Raw genomic sequence first — 16971 nt, forward strand, 5'->3', positions numbered from 1 at the left:
CTTTTGGAGTCTTGAAAATGGGTTAAATAAGGAAGCAGCAGTATCAATTGTGTTTGAAGACATCTTGGACATTTCAGGGAAAAAAGTTTGGATTTCTCTTGGAATGTAGCACTGGAAATGTGCTAAAGAAACATTATGATCTCTTCCTCTGTAACATCCCTGGCATAGTAGTTTTATTTAAGAATACCTGCAGTGTTATAGAAACTGGCATAATACGATACCCGATATTGTTGTTTATCCAGTATAACACTCCAGTATAACACTTAAAATGCTAGCTGGAGAATGTCATGCATTACTATATAATGCATATGCAGCCATAATTGCTCTTCTGGGTTAAAGCAGAACTCATCAGAAAACAAGACCTCTTTTCATTTTGCCTGCCATTGTTTGTGTTATGTATCAGATACGATCAAATTGTGAAATCAGACAATTCTATGCCTACTACATTGTTGTAATGTTGTGCTAGCATTCAAGAAGGAACTGCATGATTCATCACAGCCATGCAGTTAAGATATTCATTATCAAGTGGTATCGTAACATTTTATGATTCCACTACTGTAATTTCTTCAACTTGCTCGTTTTTTTACATGTTCATTGTTTCTACATGCCTATCACTGTCATGTCATTATGTCTCCTGCTAGCAGTAATGTCATAATCAGAATAATAAATATTTACCTTTTAAAGTTGATGAGGGACGCAGGACAGTTTACAGCTCATTGATGATGATACATTGCTTGTCACAATCCTCAACACTCTTTATTTATACATCTACACTAATTGTTCAGTGTGCATTGCAAGATTACCCATTCACATTCACTATATTTCTAATCACTATATATCATACTACATATAAATAATTAGATGATGTCAGATTACCTGCTTTCACATGCCTTATAAATTTTGGTCTATAGTAGAGTCCTTGAAACTGGACCTGTTGTGGACTGAAAGGGTGAGCAATTTTTGAAAATGTTCAAGTTTTGAAAATGTTCAAATAAGGGATGAGTGATTTGCAGCTCATAATATTTTATTGCAGATTTCTCTAATGAAAGTTCTAACACAATACAAAACACAGTACAGTCCCTCACAAAAATATTCAAACACCAGTACCCATTCAGTAAACGTGAAAATTGATTAATGGGAGACGATGTTGTTCCATGGCTGTTTTATGAAAGATTTAAAATATGTTTGAGAGAGAACAGAGGATCTTTAAAATATATATATCAAAGTCATGTTTGCGTACTTCAAAGAATAGTATGTGAAATGTAGATATTCTGTTTTCAGAAAAGTAGGCAGTTAGAGAGAGGATAACTTGATTATTAACCCCCCGAGCGTTACGGATTTTTCAGGAAACGGCATGAAAAATAATCGTGTGTACTCATCTGGTCTGTAGCAAAAACGGCAAGTTATTTTGACTCAAACTACTTCAAAAGCGGGTCCCCCTTACCATGTGGATATAATTAAGCTAATTCTCTTCTCCGTTGAATTTAGCGAGTGAAATTAGTTTTTCTCTCTATGGTATCTTCGTCACAGGATTGGTTGCTAAAATGTTATTTTATCTCCTACTTGGCTACGTTATAATTTGCATACTAGCACATATGCTGTATATTGCTTGTACCTTAATCAAGGCGGCCGAGCGGTAAAGACGCTGAACACTGGTAGTTCGGTCCGAGGTTCGAATCCCGCGAACGGGCTGGCTGCGTGGGTGTTTTCGTGGTTTTCCCCATGTGTAACGTGTATACGAGCCAGTTTCCCTTAGAAAGTCCTCCACGAAAGGCATCCCTCCCCTTAGGCAGATAGCCCTAGTGTGCTTTGCCATAATTAAAAACACCAACACCTTAATCAAGATATGTGCCGAATAAGAAAGTTAGTAAGTATGCATCAGTAATAGAAACTACGTAAAATGCTTTAAATTTCCAAGTTCCTTTAAGGAATTGCTTCGATGATGGTGAAACATTTATCTTGCATTCTTTACAGTTATTTTCTTAGAAAACACTTTTTATTATACAAAGGGAATTTGTGAGAATTTTTGCTCTCGTGTTCTAATTTTTCGAATAAAAATTATTCGCAAATTGTTTTAATATTATGTTTATATTTAGTTTTCAAATATTTAAATTTTATTCCAGATTAAAGTATTAGATTTAAATAATTCTTTAGATTGCATCATAAATTTATTAGAAGTTAGTTATTTATGACATCGTTTTCACTTGTGAGAAATAAGTAAAATATTGTAATCGCGAAAAATTTCGATTTTCATATTTCAAAGGAAATTTCCATTTTGATTAGTTCCATCCTGACGCTTACACGTACGTATGTCGCATAACTTCACCATAAAATGCTGAAATTTTATATTGGGAACTTATGACTAGTTTTAGCGCGACGTGTGTCCGTACGTATGTATTCATGTATATCGCAAAAACGGTAAACCGTAAAATGTTGAAAGTTTCTGTATGCGATTGCTATAACATCTAGTTGTGCACCTCCCTTTTTATTGCAATCGGCAGTTCCAAATGAGCATTTTGAAATGGAAGAGCCTATTTCATTTTCAAACGAAATAGGTTTAAATAAAGTTTAGCAAAAAATGTGTTTAATTGATTTGGTGTACAAGGAAGTCATTTGATTTCCGCATATGTTTTAAGATGTTTCAAAATAAATAAATATATGGTTTGAATATCAAAAGATCTCAAATATATAAGCTTTATTTGTTTGTAAATATTTTACAGGAAAGATGAGAAGTAATCTAAATAGCATATCTTGAAGAGAAACACATTAAATACACTTTTTTTAAAGCAAAATTTAAAGAATAACTGATTAAATTTTCTTTAAATATCTTTTGTAAAATATTATATATGAAACCAGATATTGTTTTCAGAAAGACAATTTGTAGAGTGATTAGGTTTTTTTTATGCTAAGAACATCAAAAATGAGCAATGCCCTCGCTGGGATTCGAACCTGGACCTCTCGAATACGCGCTGAGAGTGCTAACATCACACCACGAAGGATACAGTGAGAAGTTAGAAAATACCTTATATACTCCACCTTTTAAAGCCGACTGGAGATTAGGAGACCCAGCTGCTAAATCCTGGTGGTGAAGAATCATCATCCATCCTCCTTTTTTTAGTTCGGACGACACTATAGAACATTAGATTGTTTGTGGAGGAGACACATAAAAAATGAGCAAAGCCCTACCCGGGACTCGAACCTTGGAGCCCTCGAATATACGCCGAATGCACTACATTACACCACGAAGGCATGCAGAAAGGAGGGAGAAAATACCTTATAACTTTAACTAGGAAAGTATTGTTGAGGACTTTTTAAGAATTCAGGATTAGTATTCCATTATTTCAATGCCGAGACGCCTCCTGAAATCTTTGTTATAAATATTAAAATTTTAAAGCCTTGAATCATAGTAAATACAGTTTCTGAAACTTATTATATTCATACATTTGCTTTGCAGTTGAAGAACACTTTCTATTTTGAAATTTCTTGCTGTAGGACTAATGTCAAAGCTAAATTTCGTAAATTAGTGTATGTAGATAAAATGATTTATATAGCATCTAGATATAATACGAAATTTTTTTTGGATTGAAAAGGTGACGATCGGTTTAGAATCAACAAGTTAAAAAATAATCGAACATAATATCCATTTGGAAATACATTCCATATAGTTTTCGAAGTTAAGATGTCCAACAAATCATATAATGCTTCATGCTGGTACATTTATAAAGACTTACCCTTTTTTGCCTTGCGTCCCCTGGTGGTGCAAGTAGTAGCAGGTCCAATTAGTAAACTGAAAGATCTATGATTCGAATTTCAGTCTTTAAGAGAGGAGAATATATGGAATTAACAGCACGTCCAGCTGAATAAGTTTGAAGATTCATGATTGTATTCAAGGCCTCATCAATATGCCGAACAGTTAAGACCTCTGAATCTGAATACTGGTATTTCGGCCTGGTTTGAGTTCGATCTCAGGAGAACGGCCTGACTGCATGGTTGGTTTTCGTGGTTTTCCTCATGTGTAATACGCTAGCTTTCTTCAGAATATCCTCCACGAAGGCATCCCTCCTCTTAGGTAGATAGTCTTCATAGCTTTCCTGAATTTAGAAAACCGAACCGGCCATAACTGTGAGCCTGCCGAGTGCGCTGTTAAGTTTACCTGTTTCATGGCTTTAACCACCTAATGGATTCTATATATTATTATTATTAATGAATTCCTCTCAGGAAGTTATCCAAAAATGTATTAACAGCATAGATTTTTTTGAAGATAATTTTCTTTCTGAGAAAAGTACTCAGTAAAAAGACGGATTTCGAATTTGAAATTTTTATCATATTCAGTTAGTAAATTAATTGATATAATGTTACTGATGTTACTACTTAGTTATCTATGCTTTCATTGGAAACCCTTTAAGGACATATTATAAAGGAAAAATTATTTTTGTTCTTTTTTTAAGTTCCTCTATGCATTAGAATATTAACAAATAAAGCAATATTTGCGTTGTTGCTGCCTTACAAGTACTTATACAATAAAATAAGCACTGTAGCACAGCAACAACGATTAAATGCCTTCTTACATAACAAACCCAATTTAAACTAGTAACTAAAAACAGCAAATGAATTTCCCAAAATGTAGACTTTTCTAGTATGTTGTAAAGTTAGCTTTAAAATATTTTGGAAGAGCTAGTCAGAAATTATGTGAAAGGAAGTGACTCCAGGTTTCATTATTACAAACTTTCGTATAATGTATCAATTTATTTTAAGCCATTTTAACCAGTAATTACAACTTAATATTGTTTCAAATTAAAAATAATGAATGGAAACATTCACAATGCTCGAACACAGCATATTTAAAACAGTACAAGACTTTGCTAGGAACCTTTGTTAGGAGGAAGCAAGTGATTGAAAGCATGTGTTCAAATTATCACATCTGCCATTTATGTTGTGAGAAAAGGTACGTCTTTTGTATGCGTATGTTTAAAAACTTCTTTTTCCGTAAGTAAAGCAGTCCCCCAGGGGTGTAATTACTCTTAGGCGACAAATCTGAACTACTGCAGTTCTTCAAAACCGCGAACTGAATGTACCTACGATGACTTTACTGAATGATCAAAGTCATCCATTATTGTGAACCATTTTAAGCTTTCCTTTAGAAATACAGAAGGTTACATGTACAGGTTTTTTACACATCTGTAGCTATTCTGTTTTAATCATTTTCATTTAACATAAATGTAAAATCAATCAATACTTAGTCATTCCTTCGCGTAGCATGTCAAAAAAAATTTCTCTTAAGTGAAATGTTCATGGTTGAAGTTGCTATGTGTATTTCTTTAATTTCAGCTATGGAAGTTAAAAACACGGCGAAGGGAAACTGTATTTGATATGTTAATCAAGTTTAAATTTCATGGCAACTGTCTAGACAACATTCACTGCTAGACGGATACTATTTTAGAGGAAATTTATATGCATTTTAAATAATAAATAATACAGATCATTCTTCTTTATTATCTTTATTATGTGTCATTTGCCAACGACAACTTCACCATTCGCCAACAATATATATCCAAAAACAATAAAATAAACTAAACAAACATAAAAAAAACTTTCGTGCTTTTTTTCTTATTAGTATTTAGTTTTTATTATTTAATTACTGATATTTTTTAATTCAAATTTGTAACTCCTAGAAAAGTTGCGGGTTACATTTCGGAAACTCAGATATTACGCTGTATAGTATTTTAATAATTTATGTAACACAATATGGAAATTTTAACTCAGCTCTTCGTTGCTGCTTGTAGTTTCATTGCGTTTAGCAAGATAATATACATTACGTAAAGCATGAGCACACAAGAAAATCAAACTTATTAAAATTTTTTCTAATAAAAGTCACATTCACATCAATGTACATTAAAAGCATTGGACGATTTAAAATGCATTAGAACAAACCTTCAGCAAACCAGTATAAGCGACAAGTATTGTTCCAAAAAGAATAATTAAGTCGTTATTATTATATTTACTATTAAATTAGCTTGTGTTTTATAAACCCCTATCAAGTATACGCTTATTATAACTTATTAAAATAGACTATTGATTTTCTAATTTTTATCTGACTTATTGCTTAAGTAATGTTATTCCTTATATGCAATTGCATGTAATTCAGGTTAACTGAATGCAGTACTATTCGGTACGCGCGAATTAATTGAAAGTTTTTAACTTGCCAGTTTTATGCATCTGCATAATCATAAGTAAATTTATTTGAATAATGGAAATATTTTGAAATGCTATTTTTTAATTGAATTCACAAGCATTTTGCATATTTCTGAGCATTTAGTTTGAAATCTAAAAGATATTTTATGAAAATGTTATCTGTTTAAACATAGTATTGGGAAATTTTTACATGCTGCTTATCTTTATAGTGAAAAATGTTCGCGTCAGTTTTTTGTATGTCTAAACAGTTTCTTGGCGATAAAACGTAGAGGTATAAAACGAAGAAGAGCAACCCTCTCCAACTCCTACTGAGAGTTGTCATTTAGAGATCTCCAGGGTTCTAGAAAAAAGGGGGCGGGAGACATCTGCACGGCCGCTTTAAGGCGGTCATAGCGCTTTCAAGGTGTTCACCACTGACCGCCTAGAACCGTCAGGAACGCTTTCGAACACTTTTCCAGTGACCTCCTAGAAGCGTCGGTAACGTTTTCGAGGTAGGCCTTCTTGACCGTCTAAACCCGGTCATAACGCTCAGAGGGTTAATTAAAAAATATGTATTCTGGTCAGATTAAAGAAGCACTGTCAATGCAATAGATTTAGATGGAATGGAAAGGATCGGCGTAACACATACACGAATAAATGAAAGACACTCGTTTTCATAGAGATCATAATCAAATTTCTAATTTTTTCTTTCCCACTAAAGATACAAAAGTGGCTGAGATGAAATTCTTGAAGCTGATAAGGAAACTCCTCTCAGTCCCTCAGAGAGGAAAAAAAAAAAGGTTAGATAAAAAGATGCTGGTTTGGCCGAAGCTCCTGTCAGCTCTCAAAGGAAAACGTTTAGACCAAAGATAAGAATAGCAGACATTTAGTTGGTGGATGTAAGTTTCAGAGAAGCTCGGATAACTTTCCCAACCCTCAAAGGAAAATGGAAGAGATTAGATAACAGATACTGTGATAGCCCTCTTAACCCACTCACGACAGGCATTGAGATGAATATTTTGTATCATCCTCGAAATTTTTTTTAATGGCAAACGAAAGCAGTATCTGATCATAGAAGAATATACACAAGTGTTAATTTATGGGTGTTGAGTAATATAATGGCTCTTTAACTGCGTCATTTCATATAAACAAATGAACATGTTCTGGATGCTCTGGAATACTTTTTATTTTATTTTATTTTTATTTATGATATAGTGGGGTAGTAGATGTTCTATTATTGGAGACTTTTTTTATTACTCTCAGATTTTTCTAGCATTGAGACGAATATTTTGTATCGCTTAGTGAAACTTTTTTTTTTAATCCCAAAGCGAAAGCTCTATCTGACCATAGAAGAATATACACAAATGCTAAATGAGTCTTTTTCTGATTCCGATGAGAGTGATGATATTTATGTGGATTTCTAAAGCGATAGTGATTCTAATACACCTATAGTATCAGATACAGAAATCATAGCATGCGTGCCTTCTACATCTCATGGCAGTACCTCAGTGGACCCATTTTGGACTCATCAAGATTTGAAAACTTTTAATTTTATAGGAGTGCCAAGTGTTAATACTGTAAATGCTATCAAAGAAATTGATCTTTTTTATGAAGATCTGATAAATTCCATTGTAAAAGAAACAAACAGTTTCACCCAAAATCATGTTAGAGATAAGCAATCTTCTTCCAAATCAGTGAAATTTTCAGATGTGACTCCACAGCAAATGAAAGTGATTTTTGGTCTGGTTATTTTAATGGGAATAATCAAAAAGCCTAATACAAAAATGTATTTTAGCACCAACGAGATGCTCGCTATTTCTTTTTTCAATGAAGTCATTTAGTGAGATGTTTTTTCTTAACATCTCGAAATTCATACATTTTACTTCTGATATTAATGCAAAGAAATTAGAAAATTGGGATTCTTCATCAAAGTTCTGCAAAATTAGACTACCTATACGGAAGGTAAATATATATATATAGATGAATCACTTTTTGCATGGAGAGGACGACTTTAGACAATATGTGCCCTCCAAAAGTTCTCATTATGGAATAAAAATTTACAAGTTATGCAAGTGGAGTTCTGGGTATGTGTGGAAATTTTTAATTTACTGAGGAAAAGAGACTATGAGCAGTGGCACTGGTTCTTATCGAGAACGAGTCGTAAGAACACTCATGAGCGAGTTATCTGAGAAAGGATATAATTTGTATGTAGATGGATTTTTTAATTCCCCATCACTTTCAGAATATGTAGAATCTATAACAGAGTCGTAGCTAGGGTTTTCAGCGCCCAGGGACAACTGAAGATTTCTCGCCCCCTACTGCTTGCCAAGATGGAAAACATTTAATTCTAAAATGTCGTAACATCAGTTTGGCGCCCCTTGGATTCTGCCCCCGGGAACAGATGTCCCCTTGCCCCCCTCTAGCTACGCCCCTAATTTATAAAGACAAATCTGTGTGGAACTTTTACGAAGAACAGAGAAAATATGCCAAATAATTTTCCAAGAAAAGACTTGAAAGAGGAAGAGGTAGATGCCATGCAGTACAAAAATATGAATGTGATTGTGTTCAAGGAGGGGAAAAAAGAAAAAATTGTATTTGTATTGACAACAATACATGCGCCAGATTTGGCTAAACATGGGAAGAAAAACTGAGGAAGATATTTTGAAGCCTACTTGTATTTTAGATTATAATAAGCACATGGGAGACATTTACCTAGGAGACTCAATCTTGACCCATTAACCACCATTCCGAAAATCTCTAAAGTGGTATAAAAAAACTTTTTTTTTTGTTTGTTGGACATTGCGCTCATGAATGCTGATGTTCGTTACAACAAAAAATATGGACTAAAAACACCGTTCCTGAAATTGAAAATGAAAGTCATAAAAGCAATTTTTGAGAACTATGAAGATTATAGGACCAAAAGAAGGTTCACTGCGAGATCACCCTCACCTTTAAGACTTTCAGGGAGATACATCTCAGACACATTTCAGGTGCCGCAGACGATGTATAGTTTGCTCACAAACAGTAAAAAAACCAGAAAACAGCAGCAGGCATTCTATTCCTGTGACATATGCAACATTGTACACCCATGTTTCAAAGAATATCATACACTGTTTTTTGAAATATTGCTTCCTTTTCGTTGTTTGCACATTGAATTTTTATGTAAGACAGTTTTAATATTATTTTCATTTTAATTATGTGTTGCGTTAAATAAAATTTGCAGTTGTTTGGATACTTTTCCATATATATTTATTTGTGGGATAAGGGAAAAATTATATTATTCTAGAATGAGTATTTTATAAAATTTTTAGGAAATATAATAATAAAGGTTTAAAATTAATTCTGACAACTACCTGAATATTCTTTTCATAATGTACCAAAAATTGAAAAAAATAGATGACGAATTTACTTTATATGAATTTTTTCCAAAGTTAGGCTTAGCAGGGCGAATTACCCGTCTCCATGAGACGGCACATCCCATTAACGTGCTGTTCCAAGAGAACGCTTCGGTAACAAAGGTGCCCATCGTGAATGGGTTAATCCATCACGGGAAGAAGGATTTTTCATTCAGTGTCAATTCATGGAGGATTTTCCACTTCATGATTACCCAGATCACTTAATGCTTTTTCCTAAAAATTCCCAAAAAGTTTTCTCAGGTCAGATTTTGTTGGTGTTGTGCTACTGTTTATCTGAGTTCTAAAGCGATAGTGGCACTTGCCTTCTCAAAAAAAAAAAAAAAAAAAAACCTGAAGAAAATGTCATTTATCATTTTTTATCTATTGTTAGGCATCTGAATGGAATCTCGTAAATTGTTACCATTTCTACACCAAACAGGAGAACGAATAAGACTAGTTGAATCAATTGATGGATATTCTTAGAAAATGGCAAGTAACTCATTTTTATGTAGTGGGAAACAACAATTTTAAAACTCTGCACCAGATTATGGATGAAAGGAAAAAACCTGAAGGATTATCCAAAATACTGTACGATAACCAGAGATTAGTCTTTGTAATGTCCCTGCACCAATGCAAAAAAAGGGATTGTCGTGAGACTAAAGCTTGGTGCACCTTCAAATGAGCATTAAATTATTACCAGTCTCACGTTCCACAGCATGCTATTTTAGTATCAGATATGAAGGAGTATGTGAGTAGTTAAAAGATGAAGTTCTCTGAAGTTTTATCTCTTTTCCCCTACAAGGGACAATGCCTTGATAAACAAGACATTCAGTTAACCGAGATGAATTTCAAATGAGCTCTGGAAACTATCTCTCAGACCAGAGAAAATGAAAAAGATTAGGTCAAAGGTAAGAGATTAGATAATATACATTGAGTTGTACAATGAAACTCCCTCATCCCTTGGAGAAAATCTCAAACAAACCAAAAATAAATAATAATTAAAAAAAACCCTCTTTCTTTTTGTTCATTCAAAATGTTGTCATTCAAAATGTTGGAAGATTTCATTTATTCACAAATTCTACACTTTCCCTTAAAGTTTTATGGAACTTTGATATGTCATTTCCAAGAATACCATTTTGTAAAATGAGATATCAGGGTTTGATAAAACTTCAAAATTGAAACTTGATTATCAGTCATTCATGATGTCATCTTACAAAGACAATATCCGCGATTCCAGCGCTCTGATACGCCATCTAGTGGCTAAAAGGTGGAAACATTAAAGCTCGGTATTTACGTTTGACAATGCTACCTAGTTTGTGAAGCGTGTTGTGATCGAAAAGTAATTAAACGTTTTATTTTTTATTGTTGTGGGCATATGTATAACTTAAAAAGAAGTACAGACTGCATGTTTTGTTGTGTACATCAGTGTAAATCACGAGCTTGCAAGGAACCTGAGTTATGCTTCTATCGCATTCTTGATTCGAAAAATATCGAACGAGATAGCAAAACGAAGAGGGTGGATTTGCGTATTTCGAATTGTAAAGAAAGTGGGACATTATATGAAAGTGCGTTCTAAGCATTTAAAAAAAAATTATTACATTTTTTCTCGTAAGAAAAGTTTTTTTTAATATATGCAGAATTTCTTTCTCGTGTATCATACATATAAACGTGTATGTGTATTCTTCGAAAGTAAACATGCATATTTGTGTATTGAAGTATAAATCATTATAGCTCATTAATCTCTTAAATATTATTAATACATATACATATACAATTATGCTTTCATGCATATTTTACCTGCAGAAATTTAAATTGTGTTTCAGTTTATGTTAGCAATGATTTAAATGAAAATTTATAGAATGACACATATAAAAGTAAAAGTTAATTATTTTAATGTTAATGATGAACTTTGAATTTCATATTCTAGTAATGTTGAAATTTCTGTGTGTGAGTCATTTCCTGTTAAACTATTTAGAACTGTTTACAGTGGTTCAGGATAGTTAGCATAAAAAATTTCCAGTTCAGAAAATAGGTATGATGATCTAGTATTAGTATAAAAAGTATCACAGATATCAAATCTTTTCCACTATAGAATAGCATGCACCAAACAATTTCTTATAAAATGATATACATACCATTGTTACTCGCTGAGCTTTTAAATGTTTTTTCTTATCTTTTATAGCAGTGTTCGTTTTGAAGTAAGTATTAGTAATAAAAAGTTTTTAAAGTAGCTTAAAAAAATTTATCCATGGTGAAAATTAGCTAATGATGAAAGTATTTTTTCTCACTTGAAGTATCAAATGGGCACATGTATCTTTTTCGAGAAAATCTGTTGTTCTGTAACGTAAAACACCCAAGTATTTGTTCAGTGATAAATATTGATAGGGAAGAGACTTTTAAGTAATTTCATTTCTCAGCCATTATTCAAAATATGATGGCATATAACTAAATAACTTTGGAGTAAATTAAACAGCGTGCACAGACATGTGTATACAGATATACAGGTTAGCAAATAAAAGCAAGGACAGTGGATTTGGATCAGTTCAGTAATTTATTAGATTGTTTATGTATTCCTGTTTTATTTATAACAAGCTTTTATTTAGTAGAATAAGAATGTGTAGAACATTTAGTAGAATAAGAATAATACATGAATACACAGCCTTTTAGTTGCAAGAAATAAGATTTTGCATAGTTATTTAAAGATGCAACCATATTTATTATCTCACACATATTCTATCTTAGTTGTATTTCTGGGGCAAATATGCATTAATTCTCTTACCTATTATTATGTCATTATAAAAATTTGATTTTATCGTGTTGCTTATATGTTCGTAACTAGCACAATCTCAAAATTTTCATTGCCAGTATGTAATTGTTTGCATACAGCACTTTTACTAAGAAAATTATAGTACATATAAAAAATGCTAAGGAGAATAAAACCTTTGGTGACTCCAGATATACATATTGATTTGATATTATCTGATAAACATTGTAAATGAATGAATAAATTTGTCATTAAAATATTTCGGAGGAGTAAAAATACATTAAATCATTAAATGAAGAGGCTAGATGAAATATTCAAATTGTCCATCTTCTACATTTAGTGCGACAGTAAAAAGTCTGAAAATAATATTAATTTGGTAAAAATATCTTTATTTATACCAAGTGTTGCAAATCAATCTTAAGTTATTTTTTAGAATGATATATAAAAATCTGCATGTGTATTGTGTATGCAGTGTCTTCTGGATGCATATTCGTGCAAAACCGATGAACACTGGTAGTTCGGTCCAACTTTCGATCCCGGCGAACGGGCTGACTCCATGGGTGTTTTCTTGATTTTACACATGTGTATTGTTTAAACACTGTCTTCTGTATGCATACGTGAATAAAGCGCTAAATCTGGTAGTTCGGTCCATTTTCGAATCCCGGCAAGCGGGCTGACTGCATAGGTGTTTTCGTGATTTTCCGCATGTGTAACATGTTGGCAGTATCTTGTGAATGCATAATGTCAATAAAGCGGGTGCAGCGCGGGTAAAATCGCTGAATACTGGTAGTTCGGTCCAACTTTCTAATCCCAGCGTACTGTCCAGAAATTGTGGATGCGTATGTGAATACAGCGGGCGCAGCCCAGGAAAAAAATCGCTGAACACTGGTAGTTTGCTTCAAATTTCAAATCCCGTTGAATGAAAGCGGGCTTCACTGGTAGTTCGGTCCAACTTTCGAATAAAGGCCAATGAAAGCAGGCTTCAGGCCGCTCAAATGGTGCTTACCCGCTAGCAATCATGCGAGCTAGCGTATATCTTGTGATTGCATACGTAAATCAAGTGACCTAAAGTGAATTAAGCGGGCGCTCCACAAAAGCATCCCTTCCCTCATGTTATGTCATTTATATATCACTCATGTTATGTTCATTCCCTCATGTTATGTCATTTATATATCACTCATGTTATGTCCATTCCCTCATGTTATGTCATTTATATATCACTAGCGGGCAAGCCCACTAGTGATATATAAAACTGTCCCTCTCTAGCTACATCCCTGAAAGTAAGCATTCATTCAAATATTTAACAAATAGATTTGATCATATTTTATGCATCATGCAGACTATATTTCCAGCTCTTTCATTTAAGTGCAATTAATTTCCAATGTATGAACATGAATACTGTACAAGCTTAGTCACTTATTCGTAATTTAATTCAGTTTTTTATATAAAAGTTAAAATTTACCAGGCAATTGCTTAAAAAAATAGTTTAATAGATGTTGCTGTAATTTAACACTTTTGATTTTGTTTTCAGAAATTTGCTAAATCAAGTTTATCTTCGTGTGACCTTGCATCAAAGGCACCGATAATAAATTTGTTTTGGCATTTAGTGCTAAAATTTTTAAAGAAAAACCTATTATTGATGTAAAAGAAGGAACAAATTATATTTATCTTTAACATGTCTTATGATATGCTTATTTACGGTGTCATGATATTGCATTAACTTAACAGGCATTTCATATAACTTGTTTCTTAAGTTGCATAACCTGTTTTCATAACATTTTGTTATCAAATATATATATAAGGTAAATTTATAATGAAATATTCTTCATTTCACAGCAGTGTTATTTACAGTGATATAACGTGTGTTCACATTTATTATATGGTTATGATCATTATAGAGCTTTATATATTTGTTATATACATTTAATTTATATCATTACGTTTTACATGATTTTGCTTTTAGAATATATCACAATATATATTTCGAGTTGCTAATAGAACTACAGTGGTTCCCAAAGTGTTCGTAAACTTATGATTTTCATTGAAATAGGGCTCTATCCATTAATTAAAAGTAAACTTTCTGAATGAGACTTTAATAATAAGATCTATAATCTATTTGTAACAAAATTATATAAAATATTTTTTAAATGTAGTGAAACTTTATTTTTAAGAAATTAATAATCAAAAAATGACAAACATTTTATCTAAAAAAAAAATGAAGATCCTCATTCTAAGAACTTAGTTGGAGGCTATATGCCTTAAGGGAGGGATGCCTTTGTGGAGGACTTTACAAGGGAAACTCGCTCGTATACAAGTTACACATGGGGAAAACCACGAAAACCCCCATGCAGCCAGCCTATTCGCAGGATTCGAACCTCGGACCGAACTACCAGTGTTCAGCGGCGTTACCGCTCGGCCGCTGGTGGTCTTCGCGGGCGGTAATTATGTGAATTAGGATGCTATCATACCACTCACCCGATGGCAAAAATATAGAAAAGGCAAAGTCAAAGGTTAAATTCATTAATTCTAATCAGAATGCACTAGCAAAGTAAAGCACTGTGGTTTTACATAATTTCTGATTAAGCTATTGAAATCGTACAAACTGAAATAATTCTTGCATTTAAACTTGTATTCCAAATTAAGATTTAACTTGAAATTAATGTAGATAATTACTGAGAGAATTGAATTTTTGTAGTGTACTTTACGTGAAATGAGATCACTTGGGGTCATGTCATGTGAACCGGCGAATCAGGATGTTTTACCATGAAAACATAGTAAATTCTTAAATTAATGTCTTTTTGCAAATTTATTGGCTTTTTTATAAAATTTTAAATGACATTTAAATGTTTATACCTTTAAAATAAAAAATTCTTAGAACTAACATTTGTCTATATTTTTTATGTGTATACTGTGTGTTGTCGCTAATAAAGTCTGCTTGGCGAGATTTGCGCTGGCGAAACGGAAAAGTACCAAAATTTGCATTCTATGAAATTGTACTTTATAAATGATAAAATTTTAAAATCTACAATCTGAATATTAGAATATGGTTGGAAAATTACCATAAAATTTCTTGTTTCTACCAAAACGCTTTTAATATTCTGCGATGGAATGGGATAGTTCTTATGAAAATTATATTATGGTACTGGAAATGGCTTCTTGTTTGCTTAAGAATTATAACCAGATAGTGAAGCTCTTACAAAAAATTTTATCTGATTAATATAATTTATGCCTTTTTTATAATGAAATGGCTGTTGTATATAATGATTGTAGTTGTTTAAGAGGTATGTTATATTTTCCCATGAAACCATTATGGCATACTAAAATTCATTTGATAAGTTTAATTTATTTTTGGCTGTTGGGTATTATATTTCTATGTAAATACATTATGGTGTACTGATGATTATCGTCAAACTCCTAATATTTTTTACTCTACTTTCGACCATTTTTGGCTAACAAAAACTGATAACAATGTACACTGCTCAAAAAAAAAAAAAAAAAAAAAAAAAAAAAATGGGACAGTCCTGTATCTCCCGATCTACTGAGCCGATTGACAAAATTCAAATTGCGTTCTTCATGTCTCGAAAGCGCGACTTAGGATATATATTAGATTTATATATAGTACTATTCTAACATAGGTATTTTGACACAAAATCGGACTTTTTCTGAAATAGCATACCAATTTTTTTCCATATTTCGATTCTACGGCTCAAATTATGCCAGAATACCAAGTTTTGTAAAAATCGTACGAGTAGTTTTTAAAATATTAGCTCTCAAAATTTTAGCTCCTCAATGTTAATTGAATTTGGCAAATATTTATTAATATCTCTTTTTTTACTAAACTTTTAACAATTTACATATTTTTGCGTTTTGAAATTTGGCATCTTTTTTTTTTGAGCGATAATAACGCCAAATGTGGTCTATGGATTTTTGTTACACTGAATTGACACAGCTATTTTTAACCTTAAATTTCAAGTAAAATTTTACGGAGAATTAATTATATGAAATTTTTTCCCACAATAAGGCGTAATAAATATTTATTAATACTATATGAAAATCTATTTTTTAAATTATAGATGATATTATTCAAATTTTTAACAATTTTTTTAAATTTCTCTCTTTCTTACTTTTAAAAAAAAATAAGAGAACGTTTTTCTAAGAGTAAATTTTTACCTTCGGCGTTTTATCGTCTGCTACTTTACTTCGTTTAAATCGAATTGTCTAAAACTGAGAATTTTCGTTTAATGTTTATTTGAATTTAATAAAAATATTTTATGACATTAACTGCATAATTTATTTCTAAACAAACTGTTGCTTTTGAAGTGGCTGAAAGAGCGGCAGATACTATCATCCATATTTTTAAAGCACAGTATATTTTTATAGAAATATAAGATTTAGAATAATCATTTTTAAAAAGTCAAATTATGATATAAACATACAACCCTGTAGAGACTGAATTAATGGAAGTTCAATGGTTATGTAGAAATGATCTGCAGCTACTTAATGGCTGGATAAGTCGGCAGATTCTGTGGACAAGCAAGAATAATTATATAAACGACACCCAACATTCTGTATTTTTGTATTTAATGTCAATTTAATCTGTAAAAATGTATTTTTGTGCGTAGCTTATTTTCATTATATCCT

This window comes from Stegodyphus dumicola, chromosome 1 (genome assembly GCF_044657685.1).
Source record: "Stegodyphus dumicola isolate Sdum_Otavi_A_Nest chromosome 1, ASM4465768v1".
Taxonomy (NCBI): Eukaryota; Metazoa; Arthropoda; class Arachnida; order Araneae; family Eresidae; genus Stegodyphus; species Stegodyphus dumicola.